At 45.0% G+C, this 24734-nt stretch overlaps 1 protein-coding gene and 1 pseudogene across 5 annotated transcripts in view; both read right to left on the bottom strand.

Annotated features, from left to right (window-relative positions):
• Positions 1–24734, bottom strand: part of Cow (Proteoglycan Cow) — a 759293-nt gene that overhangs the window by 91474 nt on the left and 643085 nt on the right. The window lies entirely within an intron of this gene.
• Positions 17804–18528, bottom strand: LOC138936044 (uncharacterized; annotated as a pseudogene).

The following is a 24734-nucleotide window of genomic DNA, read 5'->3' as shown; positions in this document are numbered from 1 at the left end:
GGTTACTTCCGTCTTTTTCTAATAAAGCCTGATTGGTTGGCAAAAACTCAGCAGTACTACTGATCCAGGCTTAATTAGAAAAAGACGGAAGTGACTTCATATTATCTGCCTCTCACTTTACTCGAGCGGTTACTTCTTCCACTGCCATCAGCAGTCCATATGTCGATGGTTAATCCAAACATTTACCTTCTTTTATTTCTTTATATTTTTCGATATATGACATGAGTAGAATATAAAGGATGGCAACTGCAATTTCTCTCTTTCTCTCTCTCTCTCTCTTTCGATTGTAACATTCATGAAGTACGAAATATGGTCGAACATTCTATTTTTAATATTCTTTATTCTTAATAGTAGGATAGTAAGGTTGGTTCTAGTTCACTTTTGCAATAAGTGCGAGAGAGAGGTACCATTGGAGAGAGAGAGACAGAGATATGTGTCTGAGCAGTTTGTCGGTGCCCGCGGGGGGGAGTTCGGGCCAGGGGGGGACGGGGGGTACGAAGGGCGAGGGGGGAAGCGCGACCGGGGGGAAGCGGGGTACGAGTCGCCGAGAGTCCTCGAGAGATGGCGCTCGGGTCGATCGGGGGGGTCGCGGTTCCTCCTCGATACGACCTTGATGCGACTCGTTCCTTAGGAACGCGCGCCGCTTCTAGCGCGCGATCCGCTATCGCGATTCTTTAGGGACGCGCGCGACGCTTCTAGCGTGCGATCCGCGAGCGCACGCCGGGCGCCCGGCGTCGAGGGGGACGGGGGATCGTCGGAGGGCGGTCGAGCGGATAGAGGAGTGTCCCTCGTCGCTCTCCTCTTCTCGCAGCGTATACGAGCGCGCTTATCGCTCTAGCGAGACGGCGGATCTTCGAAAGGTCGTGGAATAAAGAGACATCGTCGTTCTAGCGAAAGAGGAGAAGTATTTTTATTGTTTTCTTTTACAATATTTTTAATATATTAATAATACAATAATACGAGTACGCGGATAAGCGTATCACGATTCCCCGAAGAGCAGAGCCTGCAGCTCGCAATCGATCAGATCGTTGCGGTCGAAGTTATCGCTCTCGGGTATCATCGCGGCAATAAGCGCCGTATCGCGAGCGCCTGCTGCGATGTCGAGGAAACGAGTCAGCTTGTTGTCCACGCGCGTGGTTAAACCGCTTAAAGATGCAACGATGCGGTTGACGCAAAGTTCCAGATTTAATATAGTTACGACGGTGCTCTTCGATACGGCTAGACGAACCTTGGGCGTTTCGAGACGGAGTATTCGGAGATTGTTGAGTTTGTCGAATCGTAGCGTCAACTGTCCGATGTATATCGGCGCCGGAGGGCGCGCCTCGTTGCGCTCGTCGGAGCGAAAATGCGACAGAAGCGTGGATCGTAGATCGAACAGTTCCTTCCACGTATCCGGCGTTAGCGAGATCTCCTTGCCGTGACAATCTCCGAGGACGATTTCAACGAAAGAGGGTCGGCTGACGTTAACGCTGACTTCCAGATGTTTATACGCGGTTTTGGTCAATGGATAGCGTCTTCCTAAGATTCTGAGCGGTCAAGCGACCGAGACGTCCGCGTCGCGTCTCGGCGTCCGATCGCGATCTCGTCTAAAAATAGATGCGAGCGATGAGAGAAACGGCGCTAGTGAATTATTAGTTCGAATAAACGTTTGATAGTCTTACCCATTGTCCTTTTTAGTTTTTTTAGCGTATTCCGCGCTATCTTCGCGGTCTCGCTCGGTTAGCCTCGATCGATCGTCGAATGAGTGTTGCTGCTGCGGCCAACCCGATTTTAGCTTAAGGCTGGGATATTCAGCGAGGTAGATCGAATCGTCCGCGAATAGCGCGAGATCGCCCGAGGTTCTTCGATACGCGGCGGATAGGCGCGTGAAATTTGCTGGTAGAAACGTCGCGTAATCCGTGAGCGTCATGGGTCTATCGTAGCGTTTCTCGGTCATGTCGACCGACCATACGTTGCGGCGATTAGCTATATACAATCGGTGATTCATTATCAGCGCGGCGTCCACGCGCCGCAATGCGCAGAGATCCGCGCGCGCCGGGTCGGTCGGCGCGACGCTCGTCGTCGCGGGCGCCACGGTGGTCGCGGGAGTCGGATAGTTTCCATCATCGTGAGATCCGTACAGATTCTGTATAGCGAGAATGTCTTACATGCTCAGCTTAACTGGAAATTGATTCTCGATGTCGGGTATATACGGGAACATTATAGAGTCATTGCGCATGCTGTGCTGTAGACCCAATGCGTGGCCGATCTCGTGCGTTAGCGTTTGCAGCAGGTGATGCATGTCGGGAAGATTCTTGTTTAGATACACGTGCCACGGTTCCGAATCGTCGACGTGTATCTCCGACGTGAAATCGGTCGCTCCAGAGGGAAAGAACGCGTGAGCTAGGGCTCCTCCCGGACCGTCGAAGGTCGCCGGGCAAATACCGACGTTCTGACGATTCGCGTAAGTGTGTGCGCCCGTTCGATATGATATCAGTATATCGGGGCGTAGCGGGTCGCGCGCGAAGGTTAGCAACGAATTCGCTGCCCATAACGCGAACGCCGATTCGACCGTTCGCGAGACTTCCTCGCTAGCCACTTGAAAATTCCACGTGAGACGCGTTTTCGGCCATTTTCGCGCGATCGGGCTATACGCGCGATCGGGAATGTCCGCGAGACCGCATCGCGGTTTGCGCATAAGGTGAAGCGTAACGGCGTCTATCGCACCGTTTCCCCGTTGATAGTATTCTTGAAACAGCGATAGCGCGCGACGCAGAGACGTCGCGTTATCGGACGACAGCGATCCCCCATCGTCCTTCAGAAAACCGTACGCGCGTAGGAAACGGAGCGCCTCGATCTTCTCCGAATCGAAGGGCGCGGCGGCCCTCGCGGCGACGAGCGTCGTCGTTAGAACGAGAAGAGCCGTCCTCGCGTTAGTCATCGCGCGGAGCAGGAAAAGACGCGATAAACTATCGAGAGACGCCGGGCGCGATTGATTCGCGCGTTCCGCGAGACGCCTATTTTTATCGTCGACGAATTTGACGCGGGTGGCGGGAGGGGGAAATGCGTCGACGATTCGTTCGAGGGAGAGTCACGACTCGCCTCGATTAGAGAAACGCGCCTATTTCGACGTCAAGCGTTCGGAATGCGCGTTATCTAGCGGACGCTATAGTTCCTCTCGCGGTTTTGCTTTTTGTTATTTCTATTTTTATTATTCGTTTGTCCCCTAAGAAGGACACTCGACGAGCGATTAGAGAAACGTACCCCTTCCGGCGACGATAAACGTTCGCCGAGTATCCGGGATGCGCGTTATCTAGCGGACGTTCGAGTTCCTCTTATAACGTTATTTTTTTATTATTTTCCTCTAAAATCTATTTTTGTTATTTTCCTTTATAATCTATCTTTATTACTCGTTCGTCTCCGCTCGAGTCGAGCGATTAGAGGAGCGGTCGCGGAAGGAAGACGCGGCGCGATCGATAAATCATACCGCGGCATCCGCGCGTCGATTCTTATAAACGCGAGATCGTTTCGAGAAGCGTCAAAGTATTCTCGCTCGCGAGATAGCGAAGCGACGAAACGACGAAGCGCGAAACGGTGGAGTGCGAAGTAGCGAGAGTTAAAATCGGTCGCGAACTGTTCGATATGGAACGAATCGAACAGATAATTAACGCGGCCGATTATATTAATGTAAACGGAGATTTAATCGCAATAAAGTCCTACGTTCTGGGAGACCTCGCCACGGATCTGCGCGTGGAGGCGCAAGGTGTTATCGAGAATAGTCCGGATTCGTTTAGACTCACCTTTCAGTTGGACGGAGACATAGATATCGCGCGTTTAATGTAAGTATTCGATCGAAATTTTTATAATATTTTTTTATAATAAATTATAATGTTTTAATAACCTTTTTAATAACTCTTTTAATAACTCTTTTAATCACTTTTTTACTTTTGTATTTTAAACAAGAAATAGAGGGCTGTATAAGAACGGCGCGAGAATCGCTCTACGATTTAATAACTAGAACGAGGACTATGCTCGCACAGGCGCAAAGCGTTCATAGCGCGTTGCGCGACGCTCGCCGACGCGACGTTGCGCGAGCCCCCGAACGGTTCGACTTAATCGGTCGGCTTCACGAGCGCGAGCGCGACTTAGCCATCCCCGAGTTAATCGGCCTGCTTCGCGAGAGCGAGTGCGACTTCGCCGTTCCCGAGGTTAGGCGAGTCGTCGCATCGCCGATCGACGAGGAGCCCGAATAGCCGCCGATCGACGAGGAGCCCGAATCGCGGCCGATCGGCGAGGAGCCCGAATCGCGACCGATGGAGGACGAGGCCGAACCGGCGACGGTCGACGAGGGTGAATCGCGGGCGGGTGTACGATTGGCGGATTACGAGCCCGAATCGCAACCGTTCGACATGGAGTAACTTTATGCGTTAGTAAAATTTGATTTTTGCCCATACTTATATATTTCGTGTATTGCATGCGCGCGCATTTGTAAGATATGATTCTTATGAATAAACGCTATACGTTAAACGAAGCGTCGATTCTTTACGCTTCTCTTTCCTTCTCCCGCATCCTCTCGCTCTCGCGCTTCTCGTAGTAAGCGTCGGCGCTATCTTTCTTTCGCGCCTCTCGTAGTAAACGTTAGCGCTCTCTTATCGCGGAAGGATACGCGTTCGCGATAAAAATAGCGTTCGTTTAATATGTAGAGAGATAAAGCTATTTTAGAAAAATATGTTTAATATAAAATATGTAGAGATAAAGCTATTTTAGAAAGATGTGTTTAATATAAAATATGTTTAATATAAAATATGTTTAATACAATATGTTTAATATAAAATATGTATAATACAATATGTATAATAAAATATGTATAATACAATATGTATAATACAATATGTATAATAAAATATGTATAATAAAATATGTCATATATATAATAAAATTTACTCTTTGAAATACAATACTACGAGATTGAACATCGGTTTAAAACAAACGTTTTAAAATAGGAAATGCGCGAGCTATTATCGCGAGGAAGGATACGCGACCGCGATAAAGGAAAAACGCGGTTCGTTCGTATAGCGTGTATTTTGCGACAGTATGACTAATACATTCATGATTAAATTTATAGATTGTATAATTGACTCGATACATTATACATAAAGCTTAAAATATATAATTAAATTTATAGATTATATAATTGACTCGATACTCACATTATATTTAAATTTATAGATTATATAATTGACTCGATACATTATATATAAAACTTAAATTTATAGATTATATATAATATACAATAATTCAATATAATCTATAATACAAATGAGTAGATATAAAGTAATATAATTGATTTAATACATTATATAAAGCTTAAATTTATAGATTATATATAATATACAATAATTCAATATAATTTATAATATAAAATCAATCGCACATATCGCGCAAACGATCGCGCCGCTCGAACCACCAATCGTGCAGTTTGCACGTGTTCTCTAACGCGCAATTCTTCGCGTGATATCCGCAGCGAAAGGCCCGCGAAGCGTTCAGAGTCTCCAGACGTTCGATGTTCTCGTAATCGGCGTCGATAGTTTCGACGGAGACGACTATGTCGCGATCGTCGGCGACGTTTCCCAAGATCTCGATCAGCCACTTCTTCTTCTCGTGACCTTTGACGTAGATCCGCACCGTCGAATCGGTACTAGATCCTCGACACACGGCGTCTCGAACGAGTCTTTTCATCGACCCGTAATTCGCGTGTCCATCGTTCCACTTTAGCTGGTGATGATTCGATATCAGCCAACACGCTCGCGATTTTTCCGCTCTCGTGAGCAGATCCCACGACATCGGCGGGCGAAAGATGTGATGCGTCAATTCCGCGCCATTTCTTAACACGGCTACTTCTTTTGCGACGAATCTCTCGTTAGCTACGAAACCTTGAAGATCGACGAAGATCGGCGCGTCCATCGTCGTTGTTAGCGGTATTCGAAGTGTCCCCTCCTAGATTTCTTCCTAAGCGCTTTATTCTCTCTCCATACTTTTTCGAATATCGTCGCGCTTACACGATTCTGCGCACGACGTTGGTGAGCGGATTGTACTCTACCACTTGATCGTGAATGATAAGACAGTAGGCTGTGGTGTTAGAGAGGATGTTCTCCTTGCAGTCGAACTCTACGCGAACGTCCACGGTGGCGCTCTTGATCGACTCGTTCTGTCGAGAACAGTCGATGACTACGAGCGGGCCGTGGGCTAAAAATTTATTTAGATTTAAGAGCGCTTCGTCGTTGTCGCATCCGTAGTACGTTCTTCGAAATTTTGAGTACATGTCGTATAACACGGCGACTTTATGCTTATCGAAATCTAGATTCATGTCGTCGTAAGGATAAAAATCGGAATTAAGATACAGTTTGACATTAGTCAGTTTGCAATCGTCGAATAAAGAAGGCTCCTCGGACAGAACGTTCTTCTTTCCGGATTGTAGCGCGAAGATAACGTATCGCGGTTTCTCGAGCTGCGTCGCCGCTTTGACGGTCCACGAGTGTTTGGTCGTGTTCTGTAGAAGCGGAAACTCGTAGAGATCCCACGAGCGAAAAGCGACGCTCAGGTATCGTCCGCTATCCAACGTGCGCAATAATTTTAATTTATTAACATCGTTCAATACTATATGAAGCATTCGCCATTGTATTTTTAACAAAATGATTTTAGGTTCTTGCGTTTCGCGCGATATGATACAATTGTTATCGTTGCGCGCGCGTATAAGGAATAAGTTCGTGTCGCGCGTTGATCACAACGCGCTTGTGATCTTCGCAAAAACCTAATAGCACGTTGAGAGGTATGCAAAAGTTGAAATCGTCGATCGACGAATGAGTTGTCGCTAATAAGTCCCATCCGGCGTTTTTTAATATTTTGCCTCTCTCGACCGTCAGCGACGCGTAATTCTTGATCGTGCTCGTTATTCCAACGTTTCTGCTTCGATCGATCTCCACGCCGTCGAGCTCGTAGCGAATCTCCTCGAACATAAACGCCGCGCAATTGTTCACTAATTTCGTCATTGACGCGATTTCCCCTTGCGCGCTCGGCGCCTCCTTCGACTCGAGTCTGCCCTCGACGTAGAGAAAACTGTCGCAAGGTAACGTGTACAAATCCTGCTGTTGTATAGGAATTCGTATCTCGTCGCTATTCCCGAACGTGGTATTGGCGTAAGAGTTGTACGTGTGAAAATCAGCTCCCCACCGATGCTTAGAATGTCGCACATTCCGCTTTTACGAAGAAGCGGTCCTCGGCACGACGAAGCCCAAGGAGCGCAGGAAAGCCGCGTTGGCGACGGTCAATCTTCCTCCCTTCTTCCTTCTCTTTTCCGCGTCTAGAGGCGACGCGACGGCGACGACGGGCGCGTTTCTCGCGTTCGACCCGTTCACTACGAGCATCGCGCGCTTCTCTACCGTTTTCGCCGCACGTGCAGACGAATCGTGATCTCCTCGCCGCAAAAATCGATCAATATTCCGTTCTGGTCCACAACACGCACGTTTATATCGGTAATGATCCGCGCGATGATTGGGAGGTAAATGATCTGCGTCGGGATCTCCGACACTTTATATCCGGGTGGAACGTTAGGCGCGAACTCGTGTATAGTATGCGCGGATTTGTCGTTATGATACGCCCCTGTCGTGACGTTGCACTCTACCCGAATGAGGTTAATGGCCATAATATTTATCGGCTTATCGGACGCGTACCATTTATTCGGTTGTAACACGCGAGACGAGAAACCCAGTAGCGAACCGATATTATCGGGTTTTGTGAAATTTACTCGATACGCGCACTTAATTTCGCTTCTCATAATGTTATCGTTACCGCGAAGCGTTATAGAATTTTCACTCTTATCACCATTCTCATCGTCTTCGAAATAGTCGCCGCCAGCATCGTATATATAATCGTCATCGCTCGTTTCCGGTTCCTCGTTTTCGCGCTCTCGCCTCTCCTTTCTCGCTCGTCGTTTATGATAAATCGCCGCTCTTAGATACGCGCTTATAGCGCTTAACTCGTAAGATCCTACCGGAATCGCGATAATCTCGTCGTTATCATCGAAGTAAAATTTATTATTCGCGGAATTTACGTTCGGTATCGTATTATAAGTTTCGAAATTGGTTAAACCTAACTCGTAATCGTTGTCGTTTAAATCAAGAGGCGGAAAATAACTCGCCGCGAGAACGCTGCTTCGTCCGAAAAGAGTGAGAGTCAGCGACATGATCGGCGAGAGCGATCGAACTGCTCTCGATCGACGAACGACGGTCGATATTATAGTTGGCGATTCCTCCAATCGACTCCTCGGAGAAATCGAAGACTCAATTGTCCGCAGATATTCTGATCGCGCATCTGCTCGGAGCGACGATTGTATCGGACGTTCGCGTCGCGCCCGAGATAACGCGCGAGTTCGCGCGGAGGACGAAGATTGCCGAAACCGTCGTAGTAAATCGCGTCGCCTCCTTTTTTCGCGTACGCCACCCAGTGAGTACTCGGTCCGGACGTGTCGTCTAAATTCACAATGCCGCTCTAGTCGCGGCGTGCCCGCGACGGAAGCGCGTCGCGCATAAACACGCCTCTAAAGTGAGGCACGCGCGAGAGTATCGCCGCGCGATTTAACTGTTCATTCGTCGTTGCTCCGACGGATGGGAGGATCTCTAGCGTCTGTTTACGCGAAGTTTTTTTTAGCGTTTCCTCTTCTTCTCGTCGAGGACGCGCCACTCCCGCGCTTGTACGGCGCGAGATATAAACCACGACCCTCCATCGCGCGATCGTGGCGCTGCAACTCCTCCAGCTGTCGTCGCGCCGCTTTGCGATCGTCCACCGCTTTCGCGATTCCCGCTGCTCCCCCAGCCAAAGAACCGAGAGCTCCCAATAACGGTAGTAGGGGTAAAACGCCGCCGCGTTTCGCTATCGGAAGCGTTCTTTTCCTCGTAACGGTCGTTCTTCTTTTGCTCTTTCTTCTCTTGATTTTCGTCGTACCCATTCCGAGTTTCGTCTTCGATTTCATAGCCATCCATACAACCGTCGCGGCGCCTCTCTCGCCGAGAGTCGAGTCTCTCGCCGCGACGCGCTCGCGCGCTCTCTCGGCGAGCGCGCGGTCGGCGGCGTGTCGATCGGCAAACTCGCCGCTTCGCGAGTACGCGACGTCGTGCTCGCGGCAGGCCGCGTCAAGAGGATTGACGCCTCGATCGCCTCGCGCGAGTCATTTCGCGAGACGGGTACCCGGCCCGCAAAATTGATATCCAGGTATATGTAGTTCGAAAGGGAGCGCGTTTATCGCTCTGTTCAATAAGCCAGCGCCACAGCTCACACCGTACCGCCGTTTCGCGAATTGCATTCGCCGCAATCTTTAACGAACGGCGCCGGACCGTCGATGTGCGTTCGTTGCCAGGGGCGATTATAATACTCTAGGCATCGACGGTAGCGCCGCACCTCCGGATCCACTCTTATATATTCGGGCAGTTTCTCCCACAATCGTTCCACGTAGCGACCGAAATGTTTTAGCAAAATTATTTTCGGGATATACCGCAACTGATCGGTGGTGAAATCGAGAATATCGTCGCCATCTATTAGTAGGATAAACATCTCGATTCACCGCGCGCGATTCGCTACTGCGCGATCGGTGGCGATTTATTCGTATATGAATAAAAAGGTCTCGCTCTGCCTCGCGCGAGTGTACCGCGCACGCGCGCGGCGAGAGGAATGCGCTTCGTGCGGCAACCGATCGCGATAAAGGTGACGAACCTCGACAATAGGGCGCGACCGTCGAAGGAAGCGCGCAGACACGGTCGTCTATTACCGAGCGCTATTCGCTGCGTCATTTGCGGCCCCTCTAGTTGCGGTAAAACGAACGCGTTGATAATTTTGTTGGAGAGTCCGCATGGCGTACGCTTCGAGAACGTTTACGTTTACTCGAAGTCGTTGCAGCAGCCTAAATATCAATATTTAGAGAATTTATTAACACCGATGGAGGATATAGGTTATTTCACATTTTCTAGTAACTTTGACGTTATTCCGCCCAGCGAAGCGCTCCCGAATTTGATATTCGTGTTCGACGACGTAGCGTGCGACAAACAAGATACTATCAGGGAGTATTTCACTATGGGTCGACACTCGAACGTCGATTGCTTCTATCTGTGCCAAACGTACGCTAAAATACCGAAGCATTTGAGTCGAGATAACGCGAATCTGTTGATTCTCTTTAAACAGGACGGCATTAATTTGCGTGACGCGTACAACGATCACGTAAACACGGATATGTCGCACGAGAATTTTCACGCGCTATGTCGCGCGTGTTGGCGGTATAAATATGGTTTCTTAGTGATCGACAAAGATAGCGCGCTTCGCGCCGGTAGATACAGACGAGGGTTTAACGACTTCATTGTACCGTAGAGCGATCAGTCGTCGCGGATACGTCGAATGCACCGATCGCTCTCTCCAGCGAGCGAGAAGAATCGATTCGTTAGTTGCAATGGCCTCGATGGATATCGGTGAACGCGAAAAGACGGCGAAAGTGATCGCTAAGACGCACGCGTCGATTTGTAAAAAACACAGAGCATTGAAGACCGGCAAAATGGAAAACGAGATCGCGGTAGAGAGTCGTTTCAAGCCGATCGTCGAACCGCTGCGGCGCATCGCCGATCGCGCCGAGCGAGACGAGATAGAGCGAGACGAAATTAAACGCGAGACGCAATCGACGCCTCGCCCGCGACGACGAGCGTCGAGGAAAAATGGAAGGACGAAGCGCTGACTCCCGTTTGGAAAAAACCTAAGGCAAAACGAATACGCGCGCGACGACGATTGGACGCCGTCTCTACTCCATTAAACGAGTATTCCGTCGAGAGAGATCCATTCGCGCGAGACGAAACCGAGGAGAAAGCGTTCGAATCCGAGAGTCTCGAGTCGCCCTCGACGCTCGAAATACCCGTTAGACAAATTCCGCGAATTTCTCAAGGTCGCAAGATATCGCACGGTCGGCTAGGACCGTTGGAGCGAAAGTATATGGGGGCTCTTCTCGGCGGGGAAGCGCCGAACGAGATCGATCACGTTTACGGGGTTTACATCGGCGAGAAAAGCGCGATGCTCGGCAATAAGCGATTCGACGTAGACGCGAATGATTCCATATTCATAGATGAGATTAAATACATCGGTACTCCCGGTTTGTACGAATTAATCTTTATGAAAATTCCTAATAGTCTCATATATACAGAAAAGGATAAATTAACGTACAGAAGTATATTGTTAACAACGAACGCTCATAGACGCGATCATGGCGCTAAAAAGTCTGTCTTAGGTAATAAAGGATACAAATACAAATTCGTTATTGCTCCGCTTATCCACGGCAGCGGCGCGAGAAAGATTGGCGCGGGTCGCGTACCGTCGACTATGCGAGTCACGAACAATAGAATCGATTACGTTCATTGGGATGATCCGAACGAATTAGTGGATCGTCTGCGATTGTTGGTCGCTTCGCGTCGAGCCGGCAACAACGCTCACGAAAACGAGATTCTATCGATAATCGAGGAGCTTCGCGAGACGGGAGCGATCGTATAAATCGAACTGTCGCGTCGACGACCGTCGCAGTCGTACGCGGGATTCGTGATGTCCGTGAGCAAATTCGGCACACCTCTAAGAAACCGAGGCTACGACGCGAGAATCGGAAGACTACGTCCGGCTATTGAGTCTCTGCGAAATTACGTGCGCGATAACGCGCTGTGTCTAAGTTCTTCCATCGAGTACGACGCGAGAGAGCGCAAGATAAAACGCTTGGCTCAGCCTGAGGAGGACGCCGACGCGACGAGCAAAAGCTACGTCGAGGGAATCACATCGCAATTGAGAAAAGACGCGGACGAGGCGGGGCAGGGCGTCATCCTACTGTTCACGAGACTCGCCCAGCTCGATAACGCTCTGGGTAAACGAATAGACGTCGCGGAGAGTTTCGTTTCCGAGATAAAAGCGCGCGACGACGCTCTGAGTAAACGAATAGACGCCGTGGAAAATTCCATTTCGAGAATAGAAGCGAGCGCTAACGCTCTAGATAAACGGATCGATGCTTTGGATAAACGAATCAATGGTTTAAGCGATCGAATCGATGCCGCGAAAAATACTATATCGCTCAACGCGGCGGAGTCCTCGATGAGAAGCGCGAGCAATCATAAAATACTGTTCAATCAAGGTAAAATAATACAGGAACTAACCCAAAAATCGCGCGTCGCGGCGAAATCCGAGACGAAGATACGAGAATTGGAAAATTCAACCTCGCGATTGAAGAGAGACGCGGACGAGCTATTGGGAAGAGTGAGGGAACTGGCGAAGATTAGCGGGAGCGGCGAGCCGCTCGAGAGAGAGATCCCACCCAGCGTTATTCTCGAGAGAAAGAGGAGAGAATTATGAGCGTCGAAAAACAAAGACTAGTCGAGGAATTGCACGCGCTCGCGAGAAGAAACTTCCCGCGTCGTCGCGTCGCGGTGCGCGGGTACGACGACCTATGGCAGGCGGATGTGGTCGAGATGCGTCCTTACGCGAGACTCAACAAAGGCCACAACTACATACTCACCGTTATCGACGCGTTAAGCAAATGCGCGTGGGCTGTACCGCTTAAGAGCAAGAGCGTGAACGAGGTTATCCGAGCGTTATCTAAAATAGTGCGAGACTCTAAGTGGTGTCCGAAAAATCTGCAGACCAACAAAGGAAAGGAATTCTACAATGCCGAGGTGCGAAATTTCGCGAAGAAGTGCGGAGTGAATCATTACTCGACGTACTCGGTGATGAAGGCGTCGATAGTCGAACGATTCAATCGCACGCTCAAAAACTCTATGTGGAAGTACTTCACGCTGAACGGAACGTACAAGTGGATCGACGAGTTACCTCGACTCGTCGAGGAATATAACGCGCAAAAACATCGCACTATAGGTATGAGACCCGTCGACGTGACTCCAGCGATCGCCGATAAACTTTTAAATACTGTGTACAGCAATATAAAGATCGCGGCTCCGGCGAAATTCAAAGTAGCCGATCCGGTACGCGTCAGCAAATTTAAGACGATCTTCGAGAAAGGCTTTACACCTAACTGGACCACCGAGATTTTTCGAATAACTAAGATACATCGGACTAATCCCGTAACGTATCTGTTGAAGGATTCGCGCGGCGAGCCGATCGCCGGAGGATTCTACGAGCACGAGTTGCTGCGCGTCGGCGATCCCGATGTGTATCTCGTGGAAAAGATGCTGCGTCGAAAGGGCGACGAGGTTTACGTGAAATGGCTAGGAATGGACGAATCGCACAATTCTTGGATAAATAAAACGGCTGTATTATGATAAAAATGTATTTTTATTAAATAAAACTACATATATTAAATACAACTACATATATTAAATACAACTACATATATTAAATACAACTATATATATTAAATACAACTATATATATTAAATACAACTACATATATTAAATAAAATTATTCGTTAGAAAAATAAAAATTATCGCGAAATTATCGCGTTCCATACGGGTTCTTCTCGCGCTCTATACAAATTCTTTCTCGCGCTCTATACAGATTCTTTCTCGCGCCGCTACGCGGCTGCCGCGTCCTGCGTTTTCTCTTTCGCGCTTTATACGGACTCTTTCTCCCGCTCTATATGAATTCTTCATCGCGTCGTTAAGCGAACGTCGTATCTCGCGGTAACCTTTTTTCGCGTTGCTCGATATATAATGCTTTCGAGAACATAATAAAGAGATCGTGAAAATTTCCGCTTTGTCCAACTTGCGATAAATCCTGCCTCAGATTTGGTAAGTTACTCCAGTCAAGATTTGGAATAGCTCGCATAATCTGGGTCAAGATTCACCACGAATTGGACAGAATGCAGATTATCACGATTTTTTATATCGCGTTACATACGGATTCTCTCTCGCGTTCTATACGAGTTCTCTCTCGCGCCGCTACGCGGTCGCCGTATCCTGCGTTCTCTCTTTCGAGCTTTATACGTACTCTTTCTCGCGCCCTATATACATTTTCTATCGCGTCACTATGCCAGCATCGTAACTCGCATTAACATTTTTTCGCGTTGCTCTATATAAAATACTTCCGAGAACATAATAGAAGGATCGTGAAAATGTCTAATCAGTCCTATTTATGATAGATTTTGACGCAGATCCGGTAAACTATTCTAGCTCAAGATTTGTGAATAAATCTTTAGCAAGAATTAAAAGTTATTCTAGCTCTACAAATCTTGAGCTAGAATAGTTTACCGGATCTGACTTAAAATCTATTACATATAGGACTGATCGGACGTTTCAGCGATTTTTTATAATGTAGAAATACTCGACCCGCCTTTGTTATTTTTCTCTCGAAGCATTTTATTAAAGGAAACTATATTAAACGCGAATATTTATTACATTTTCGGATATACAAATTATATTATTTATAAAAACAAATTAATTATTCGCGCAAAAAGCGCGTTCTTGGAGACGATTCGTAGAACGTTCACCGATGTTTCGAGTCTCGAAATTCCAAGTCAAAGAATACAAGCCTGTGATGTAAAACTTGTATACTTTGATGTGAAATTTAGAAGCGCGTCTCTTTGCGATAATTCGTAGAATGTTAACCAACGTTTTCTCACCCAAATAGTTCAAATCGAAATATATAATCTTTTCTTTTTGAGTTAAAAACATGTGTTTCAGTCCTTCTCGAACTATTTTCGACGCGATAATTCGTAAAATGTTAACCGATGTTTCTCATCCTAACATTTTAGATCGAAATATACTTTCCTTCGATCTAGAAACGTCAGGTTTCGAAAATCTTGGTTAAAAACACATTTCGATTCTTCTCGAACTATCTTCGGCGCGACCGCGAAATATTATATCGAAAATGCGATGGTAATACTATGCTGAATATATAAAATATGTTATATTATTTATAAAATATGTTATATTATTTATAAAATATATTTATACTAACAATAAACTACTAAAGTTTGAATGTTTTAAGAAACGTCTCCGAGAGCGTCGTAGATAGAATAGCGAACGCGCGTTTCGCAAAATTACGAAGCGCTCGCGAGTTCGATCCTCGCGAAACATGCGCTCGTTATTCTCTTCTATCGTGCTCTCGGAGTATTTTATTAAACGTGAATAGTATTTATTAAACATAAATAATATTTATTACATTCTCGATATACGTTTTTCTCGCTCCTTACAGCGGTATTTTATAATGCCCCCATGGTAAAGTATCCGTAGTTCCCGATATCGCGTATCGCTTGTCATCGTGCGGACTGAGCGTGACCTTCAACTCCGACACTGTATACATCTCGTGTAACTTGGACCTTATACAAAACTGCTCGCGCTTCATCTCGATCCCTCGTCGAAGACAGCGCGCGTAATCGTCGAACGTTATCGTTCTCGCGACGACGCCGCTCTTAACACCCTTGATCTTTTTCGTATCGCTTCTACCGTCGACTCGCAGCGCGTATATCTTCGCTCTGAGTCCGACGAATTCGGTCATAATCGCGCCAGCGTTCTCATCCTTCATCGCACCAGGTATTTTCTTATTAGCGAGAGGCATACCGTACGCGTTGTCCGTCGCGTAATCGCTCGTATCGAATCTGTCGATATCGCGCTTCATATCCTCGTACACGTCCTCGCACTCGACGTGATAAATGAGGCTATCCGTGTCGGTGTACATTATCTTACACTTATCTCGATACAATGGTAGCATGTATTTGTAATGAAATTCGTATAAACGAATCTTGGATACGTCGAGAATGCACATACCCACGTAGATCGGTTTGTTGAACTTAATCTCGAGTTTGCGCAATTCCACGGCTACGAGATCCTCCGCGAAGACGCTTCTACTGTGAAAGTTCGGCTTTGCGATCATCGCTTCCGCGCCGTATCGCCCGTCCCATCGAGTCACGAGTCGGAATTTGAATGATTGCGCACGTTCTCCATAGTTTTGCCGAACACGGCGTTATTCATCAATTTGTACAGATTTTTCTCAAACTCGTTTTTCGCGTTAATTCGTAATCGCGTGTTCAGTTCGATATATCCGCGCAGCTATGGAGATTGTGCGAATCGCAATATTCTGTGTATTCTCGTAACGCGTAATCCGTGTCGAACGCATTGCTGCAGATTGCGATAATATATCACGTAACGGCTCTTATCGTACAGCGTGGCGAGAAGTTTCTCGTCTCGTTTTCCGGGCGGCTTATCGCGCGTCGGGCAGAACGGCAAGTCAGCGTGAGAGTCGTGAAGGTCGGACGGATACGCAAGGTCGACCTCTAGAATGTAACCGATAGGCGAGTTCGGTGTCACGGACATTAAGTCAATGCTCGTAACGTCATCGACCCATTGAAAATCTTCGTAAGGCAACGACTGACACATCGCCCATCCATACAAATTATTTATATCGAAGTACATGAGATACGACGATGGTTCCGAGGAATCGTACGACTGTAAATACTTGTTATTAGCGCGCGCGTATCTGTTGGAACATTGACTTAGCCCGCCGAGTATTCCGCATTCCACGAACATCACCATATCGATGTCGGTTAACAATTCGAATCGCACACCCGTATACTTTAACATAGCGTCCCATGTGTATCCTAGTAACGTGTAATAGTACGCGGGATCTAAATTATAACTTCTCATACACGCGTCGCGAAAATTTTTGAAGACATCGGCCAATAGAAGAATGTCAGTCTTTAAATACTAATCGCTATAGTCGCCTAACGTCTCGACGCGAAACCGCTCCCAGACTCTTATCGCGCGCGCGTAATCGCTCTCGGATATCGCGTCACCGGTTAGCGAACTGTGGAAAGCCTCGCGCGGCGGTAAACGAGTCTCCAGCAATTTATCTACGTCGTCGACATACTCGTACGAAAAACCCTTTCGCGCGAGAAGCTCGAAATCGGCGTCGCTAAGATCGGAAAATTCCGAACGCGCGATCCTCAACTCGCTCTTGTCGAGATACGACGCCAATTTTTGAAAGAATCCACAAAGCGCAATTTCAAACGTCTCCCGAATCATCCCTCGTCCCACGCATCCTCGACGTTCTTCGTGAAAGAGATGTACGTTTCTTTCGTTATCGGCAATACTTCCACGCTGCCGGGAAAAGCGTTAGCTACATCTTTAATGATAAAATACGCGTCGTAGCCCGATAAATTGTGAAAGAATACGGGAATTACGTAAGTATCCTTATAATTTAAATTACAATTCGAATGCGCCGGACCTTTGTACCGTCCGGTCAGATGACAGTGATCGCGCACGCGAGCGTCTTCCGATTCGAACGGTCTCTTGCATATGCTGCAGTGCGTCGCGCCTATGAATCTCTCCCACTCGTCCGATGTAAGATCCGTCCTAGGCGCATCTGTATCGAGAATAGTCTTTGCGCGAAGCGCTAGATCGTGCAGTTCTTTAACGAACCACGATACGCAATCCTCGCCGCGATAAGCTCTGTAAGTCGAGCTAACGCCGTCGAGCGCGCATCACGCGTAATATCCGGCGCTATAGACTTTGTGATGCTGAACGATAGATGTGTTCGACGTTCTCCTTTCCTCTTTCTTTTCCAGCGCGAATTCGAGATCGGCGTACACCACGAACGGAAGCCGCTCTTTTCTACCGTAGTTGCGAAACTCTAACCATTTGTCGTCTTTGGTAGGAAGGACTATAGCGCACTCGTTCATCCTTTCGCAGTCCACGCTGTGAGCCGATAACTTATCGCTCGTTCGAAAATAATGCATGCATCTGCGACATAACGCACATTTTTAAATCACGTACATTATCGACATCGCGCGACGATTCTTTTAATTTGTACTCACCGATCGCATATATGCGATTTATTTTGCCTACCGCTCAGTTGCGAGTCGACGAGTCGCGACAGATTCTTGATCCACGCGAAATGCGCCGCGTTATCTCGTTGCGTCGTATCGTCCAGATACAGCAGATTAACGTGTCTGTCCTTTTTATCACCAGTGAGACGCAGAGGAACGACACGGCAGCCGCCTTTCCCGTTCTTCTTATTCCAAACGGTGTACACGGTTGATAGATATGCTGTTAATACGCTCGAATCTAGTAATTCTGTTCAAACTCATAGGAAACTCAACGCCCTCCAGATTCAACACCGTCGAGTAGTGAGGATACCGCGAGCTTCTCTCCGTATTTTTCTCGACTGGATATAGAGCGGCGACTACCGCCCACGCGAAACACGCGTTATCCGTAGATCGCACATTAATCACCGCTTTCTTCAACATAATCTCTCGCGGTATCTCGACGCGACATCCAGCGCGTATAGGATTGTACCTGTTCACATTCACCGTTAAATTAAGTATTCGCGATAACGCCCATCCGCTATCGCGCTCCTGAAATTCCTCCAACGAGGCTAGAGTAGCATCGACCTCGCTTCCCGTACCACTCTCGCAGGTCGGAAAGAGGTAGAAGCGGATAATTCTTCGTGGCGATAGTCTTAACACCGATCTTGTCGCCCGAGACGAACTCGTTGATGAACGCGGTATTGACCTTGACACTGTTATATCTATCCATAACATCGCGTATTCGATCGAGCACGGTATCTCTAGCGTCCTCGAGAAATCGCAGAGGTTCGATATAATCGAAATTAATAACCGCGCCGGTTAAAACGCGTCTAGAGAAAGCCGTCTCGATCTCGGACCACGAGAATCCCTCGCGTCTCTCTACGGCGCCTCCCACGCGTTCGAAACGTCGACGCAGATCGTCTCTCGCGCCCGTCAATCGAACGATTCGAGCGATAAGAGAATTGATCGCTCCGGTCGATCTCCCTCCGCGCTCGCCTCGACACCTCTCCCGCAGAGATTCGAGACGCTCGTCGCACCGTCGTGCTCACGTGCGATACGCGTCCTCCCGCGCGCTATCGAGAAGATCGCGCGCCTCCATCGTTTCTCGATTCGTCACTCGTCGTTTAACGAACGCCAAGATTTTTTACAGATAAACCACGTCTCTTCTTCGTCGTAATTCTCGATGTAGAACAAAGCTCTCGTCGCGCAGCCGCCGCACCAATTATTCGACAGGTCGAAAACCTCGTCGACGAGATCGCAAGTGGGCACTATCTCGCTATACACCGTTTTTGTCACGTGCGTCGATACGTTTCTCACGAAACTCGAGCTACGCGCGCAATACGCGCAATATCTCTCGTCCTCCTCGAAATAATTTCTGTTCCCGAATCGGCAACCGAACTTAAAAAAGCAATGCACGACGTGATTCACATCCCACGAAAATTTCGGAACTCCGTATCGCCGTTTCCAAATGCGATAAAGCAAATAGCCGTCGGCTCCGACATTCGCGAAGGGCTCGTCGAATCGCGTCTCACTCGCCTCTCGCACGAACTCTTCCGCGAAGCCGATCTTTTCTCTACAGTACAAACAGTCCTCTATATAACGTTCGCGCAGTTCCTTCTTCAAACAATTCAGTATCTCCAAATTCCGTATATCCTCGATACTTCCGATTCGAACATTCACCGCTCTTCCTTCTAATCTCGTTAAAGCGCTCGGCGCGCGCTTCATTGCGCCGCGAAATATTCTCGAACGTACTAATACCTCGAGACCGCCACGGCGTTCTTTTATAACGGGGAAAAATAGCGAGGACGCGCCCCGATTAACCGAGCCGGATACTCGCTCTCGGACGCGTCTCGCCACCGGACGCGCGTCGTCGCCGGAAAACGGAAAAAACTCGCCCCGAAACGCGATAAGCGTGCTCGTATCGCCGTTAACGCCGTCCCCCTCGACGCCGGGCGCCCGGCGTCCGCTCGCGGATCGCGCGCTAGAAGCGTCGCGCGCGTCCCTAAAGAATCGTGATAGCGGATCGCGCGCTAGAAGCGGCGCGCGTCCCTAAAGAACGAGTCGCGTCAAGGTCGAATCGGGGAGGAACCGCGATCCCCCCGATCGACCCGAGCACCATCTCTCGAGCATTCTCGGCGACTCGTACCCCGCTTCCCCCCTCGCCCTACGTACCACCCCGTTCCCCCCCGGCTCGAACTCCCCCCCGCGGGCACCAACAAACTGCTCAGACACATATCTCTGTCTCTCTCTCTCCAATGGTACCTCTCTCTCACACTCATTGCAAAAGTGAGCTAGAACCAACCTTACTATCCTACTCTTAATATTTTTAGCTTCTAAGTTCTTACATTTTTTCCTCGCTATTTTTCCACTATGTCACATTTACAACTTGCTCATGTATTTATAGAGTAAAAACATCATAGTGCGTATATATTTGACTTTTAAATAAAATAATCAAAGTACAGACTCTTTATTAATAAATTAAATTAATGATATAGCCCAGGCAGCAAGGTGTCGTCAATTTGATGTCAATAATTTGTCATTTGAAGTCGCGAACGTCATGTTACCAAATGAAGACGTAATAATGATGTCATTTTTTTGACCTATTAATGACGTTAGTAGATTTACCATCTTATGACGTATTTACAACGTCACACTTTTCACTAATTAGTAATTAATTATTTGACCATTTAACGTATTAGTAAGGTTCTATCAATGACCAATTACTGACGTTAATTATAATCTATTCTGTATACTTGCAATATCAATTTTTTGATCAAATTTTAGATTAACTATATGTACATTCGATATATTAATAATGTTATAAGTTTTGTTGATCATCAACTTAACATTTATTATTTATTAGGATTAATTACCCAGGCAAGGTGTCATTATTATAACGTTATTTTAAGGTCATTTCTTATCATATGACATAATGTTGTTAAAATATGTCAATATTAAAATTAACGTATTTATATAAAGAAAATTATAAATACAATATTTTATGATACTTATAAAGTTTGCATAACTTCCTGTTCAAAACCCTTGAAAATACGGTATATTATATTACAAAACTATGAAATATTGTTTAATATTAATAATTAAATTTGATGTTCAAGTTTTTATATATTCAAAATTATTATTTATTTAATATTTTATGAGAAATGTTACTGCGCGCAACATTTCAAAACTTTACAAAAAGATATTTCAGCCATTAGTTCGTTTATTTATTGCCATGCGATGCGCGACGTGTGTTATCTCGTATTTGAGTTTCAGTCATGAGAATTATATAAAGCTTCGAGCAACTGGCAGGAGATTAAAATGTATTTACTTGTATCAATTTAATTTCTGATGCAATCCCAGTATAAGGAATTCAGATATTAGACTGATAGTTTTAAAAGTCGGTCAGATAAATATCCGAAAAAGTTAAAATCATCCGTTTATTGTCATTTTATCATACATATGACATCAACGGTCTGTGATCAATGACCGTTATTTTAATGTCACTTTATGTCGTTTCAAAGGTGAAGTTGACGTAACAAGTGACTGAAAAATGACGTTGTAATGACGACACCTTGCTACCTGAGAAATGACGTATTTTTGGCGTCGATTTATAACGTCGTTCAGATGAGACAAAAGTAGGTCAGTTTTACGACATTTGGACGTCATTTCAAGACGTCTGCTGTGTCATAAGAATGATCATAAAATGCCGTCAAATAGACGACACCTTGCTACCTGGGAGATAAGTGACAACTTAAAGTCAGCGCGGAAATTAGTGCGCGTACATTATTTGTAATTTATTACAATAAAAATCATCAAATTATAATAAAACGAACGTTTCAACCCCTTTTTTAGATCTTCATTAGCGCGATAGATATTTAAATAATATTATATCCTGTTCATCTTAAAAAAGTTAATAATATCGCAGTGAAAACTTGAACAAAACGCAATTGACATATTACACGGAAACGAAGTAAACATGTTAATTAATTCGCTATGGAACAATACCAGGGAATTAAAAGTATGTCATCCATGATGTAAGATGTTTGAATTTTCCTCCATCTCAACAGACTGATTTGTGTTGTGTGATCTTGATTGCGATAGTCCTTTTTAATCATTGGTTGTACTAACATCGTTGGAACATACCAGGAAGCACATCGAGAACATGTCTTTTTAATCCTTATTAATTCTCATGCTTCCTGGCTAGTCAACCGAGGATGGAGGGGAATTCAAACATCTTACATCATGACATACCCCAGTAAACATAGATAACTGCTATATAACATAACTGCTATATAACATGGGAATAACATGTAATGTAACAGTTGTTATGCCTAATTTATATTGGGATTACATAATTGTCTCTTATTTATGCAATATAACACCAGACTATAACTGCTATGTAACATGGGAGTAATATGTAATGTAACAGCCCAGTGACAGAGTAATGTCAAAAGACGATATAATGACGTCTATTTTTGATCTATAATATCGGCGACTAATAATTGACGTTTAAAAGACCTCATTCCCAGATAGCCAAGAATGTTAAAATCACGTTTTGCCAAAGCTTTGCGACAAAGCTTTAATTTTGACAACAATTGTCTAGCAAACATTTGTCTTGTTTTGGTTTGTTAAAAAGTTCGAAGTAAATTGACGGCAAAACTTTTCGTCTTACGATGCTGTAAATAATAAGAAAGGGCTTGCCCGTTTATTTTACGCATAGAAGAACACATATGATGCTATTCATGGTATAACACAAACTTTACATCAATTAGTAATAAATCTTGTTATACACGCTATAATAGCAAATTTACGACAAGAACAGAGTAAACCTTATTGTACACAATATGATAACATATTTACTAAAAGAACAGAGCAAAGTATACTTTTGCACAACGAGATGCAAAATTCACGTCAATAACAGAGCAAATCTTGCCATGCACGGCATGGCAGCAAATTTACAGCTTTATTTTATTACAAATTTTACAAAAATATAGTAATATAGCCGATAGTTCGTTTGTTCATCGCTATACGACGCGCTATATGCATCCATCTCGTATTTGATTTTTAGTCATGAGAAGTATATAAAGCTTGCAAAAAGCAACTGGTAGAAGATTAAAAATATAACTATTTCTATCAGTTCAATTACTGATACAATCCCAAACTTAGGAAATTCAGATATTGGACTGATTTTTTCTCTTAGATCGGACAGATAAATGTCTGAAAAAGTTTAAATCATCCGTTTACTTAAAATGTAAAAATATATATATATATATATATATATATAAAATTCATATATTCATCATATTATGAATTCATTTTCAATTATTCATATATTATCATCATTCATAATTATAATAAATGTCACCTAAGACTCTTATCTGCACGGTCGCATATTCTTAAACAACGCGTCAGAAAACATGATAGATTGCTTCACAAAAAATATTCCTCTCTGCGAGATTTATCGTTCCTCAGAGTTTGTCGCAAAGTTTCTGAATCACCCTACACAGAAAATTACCACAAATTTACGCACGAAAAAGTTTGCTCTATTCTTGCCACAAATTTGCTGCCATGCCGTGCACGGCAAGGTTTGCCCTATTCTTGTCACAAATTTTCTGTCATGTCGTGCACAGCAAGGTTTGTCCTATTTTTGCCACAAATTTGCTGTCATGCCGTGCACAGCAAGGTTTGCTCTATTATTTGCATAAAATGTGCATCACACTGTTGCGACAAAACGTGCCAGCAAAAGGTAAGCTTTTTGCGGACACTCCTTGTCACAATCTTACTGTAAAGGCATGCTTGAGTTTGCTGCAAACTTTGCGCAAAATTTGCATCATTTTGCTTGCTAGGTTTCATAGATTAGCCAAAGACGTAATTTTGAAGATCGTCTTGTGATCGTCCAAATAAAGTCCTTTTGTAATTAATATCGGGTTTATAGTTCATTTGCTTACCGCTATGCGGTGCGCTATTCACTATCTATACCTGTATTCAAATTTTTGTTATGAGCGTATATAAAGCCTGCAAAATGCGGTTAATAACATTGTAATTATTTTTTTATCAGTTCAATCTCTGATACAATTCCCGTATCAGGAAATTCAAATATTAAACTGATTTTTAGAAATCGGACAGATAATATCCGATTTTAATTTATTCGGACAATTTCTATCCGAATAAGTGAAAATCTTTTGTTATTATCCACTTAAAATATGAAACAGAAATTAACTTCCATATAAACAAAATTTTTAATTTTATAAATTAAATTATTTAAATTTACCTATAATATATATTACATTAATATATGTTATATTATTACTGTAATTGGTCTCAAACAAATGTCAGAAAATGACGTCCCGTGAATGTGACATATCGACGTCATTTTCGACCTAACTTAGGATATCTAATTGGTCATTTTGTGACCAAAATTTATTGTTATTGTGACGTCAGTTTGCTACTTGGATGCACATTACATGATTGTAACAATCATATTACATTTTAGTAACATGTTTTTTTCATGTCATATAAGTGCAATTTTGTATGAGTGGGAAATAACAACCAACGTGAATGTTATATGTAATAAATACGTTATATTACTTGTTACATTCCGTTTCATTAAGGCAATGTTACAGTTATGTATCTGTGTTTGCTGGGACCTTTACTTCCCTGGTATCCTTCCATAGCGAATTAACTAACATGTTTATTTCGTCTCCATGTAACATGTCAATTGTGTTTTGTTCAAGTTTTCATTACGATTGTTAACTTTTTTAAGTTGAACAGGATATAATATTATTTAAATATCTATCGCGCCGATGAAGATCCAAAAAAGGAGTCGAAACGTTCGTTTTATTGTAATTTAATGATTTTTATTGTAATAAATTACAAACAATGTCGCACACTAATTTCCGCGCTGACTCTAAGTTGCCACTTATCTATATCATTAAT

Source organism: Polyergus mexicanus, unplaced genomic scaffold (assembly GCF_030449975.1).
Source record: "Polyergus mexicanus isolate NDT 795.1 unplaced genomic scaffold, iyPolMexi1.0 SCAF_9, whole genome shotgun sequence".
Taxonomy (NCBI): Eukaryota; Metazoa; Arthropoda; class Insecta; order Hymenoptera; family Formicidae; genus Polyergus; species Polyergus mexicanus.
The sequence above is the reverse complement of the archived record's forward strand: the minus strand, read 5'-3'. Positions and strand labels throughout refer to the sequence as shown.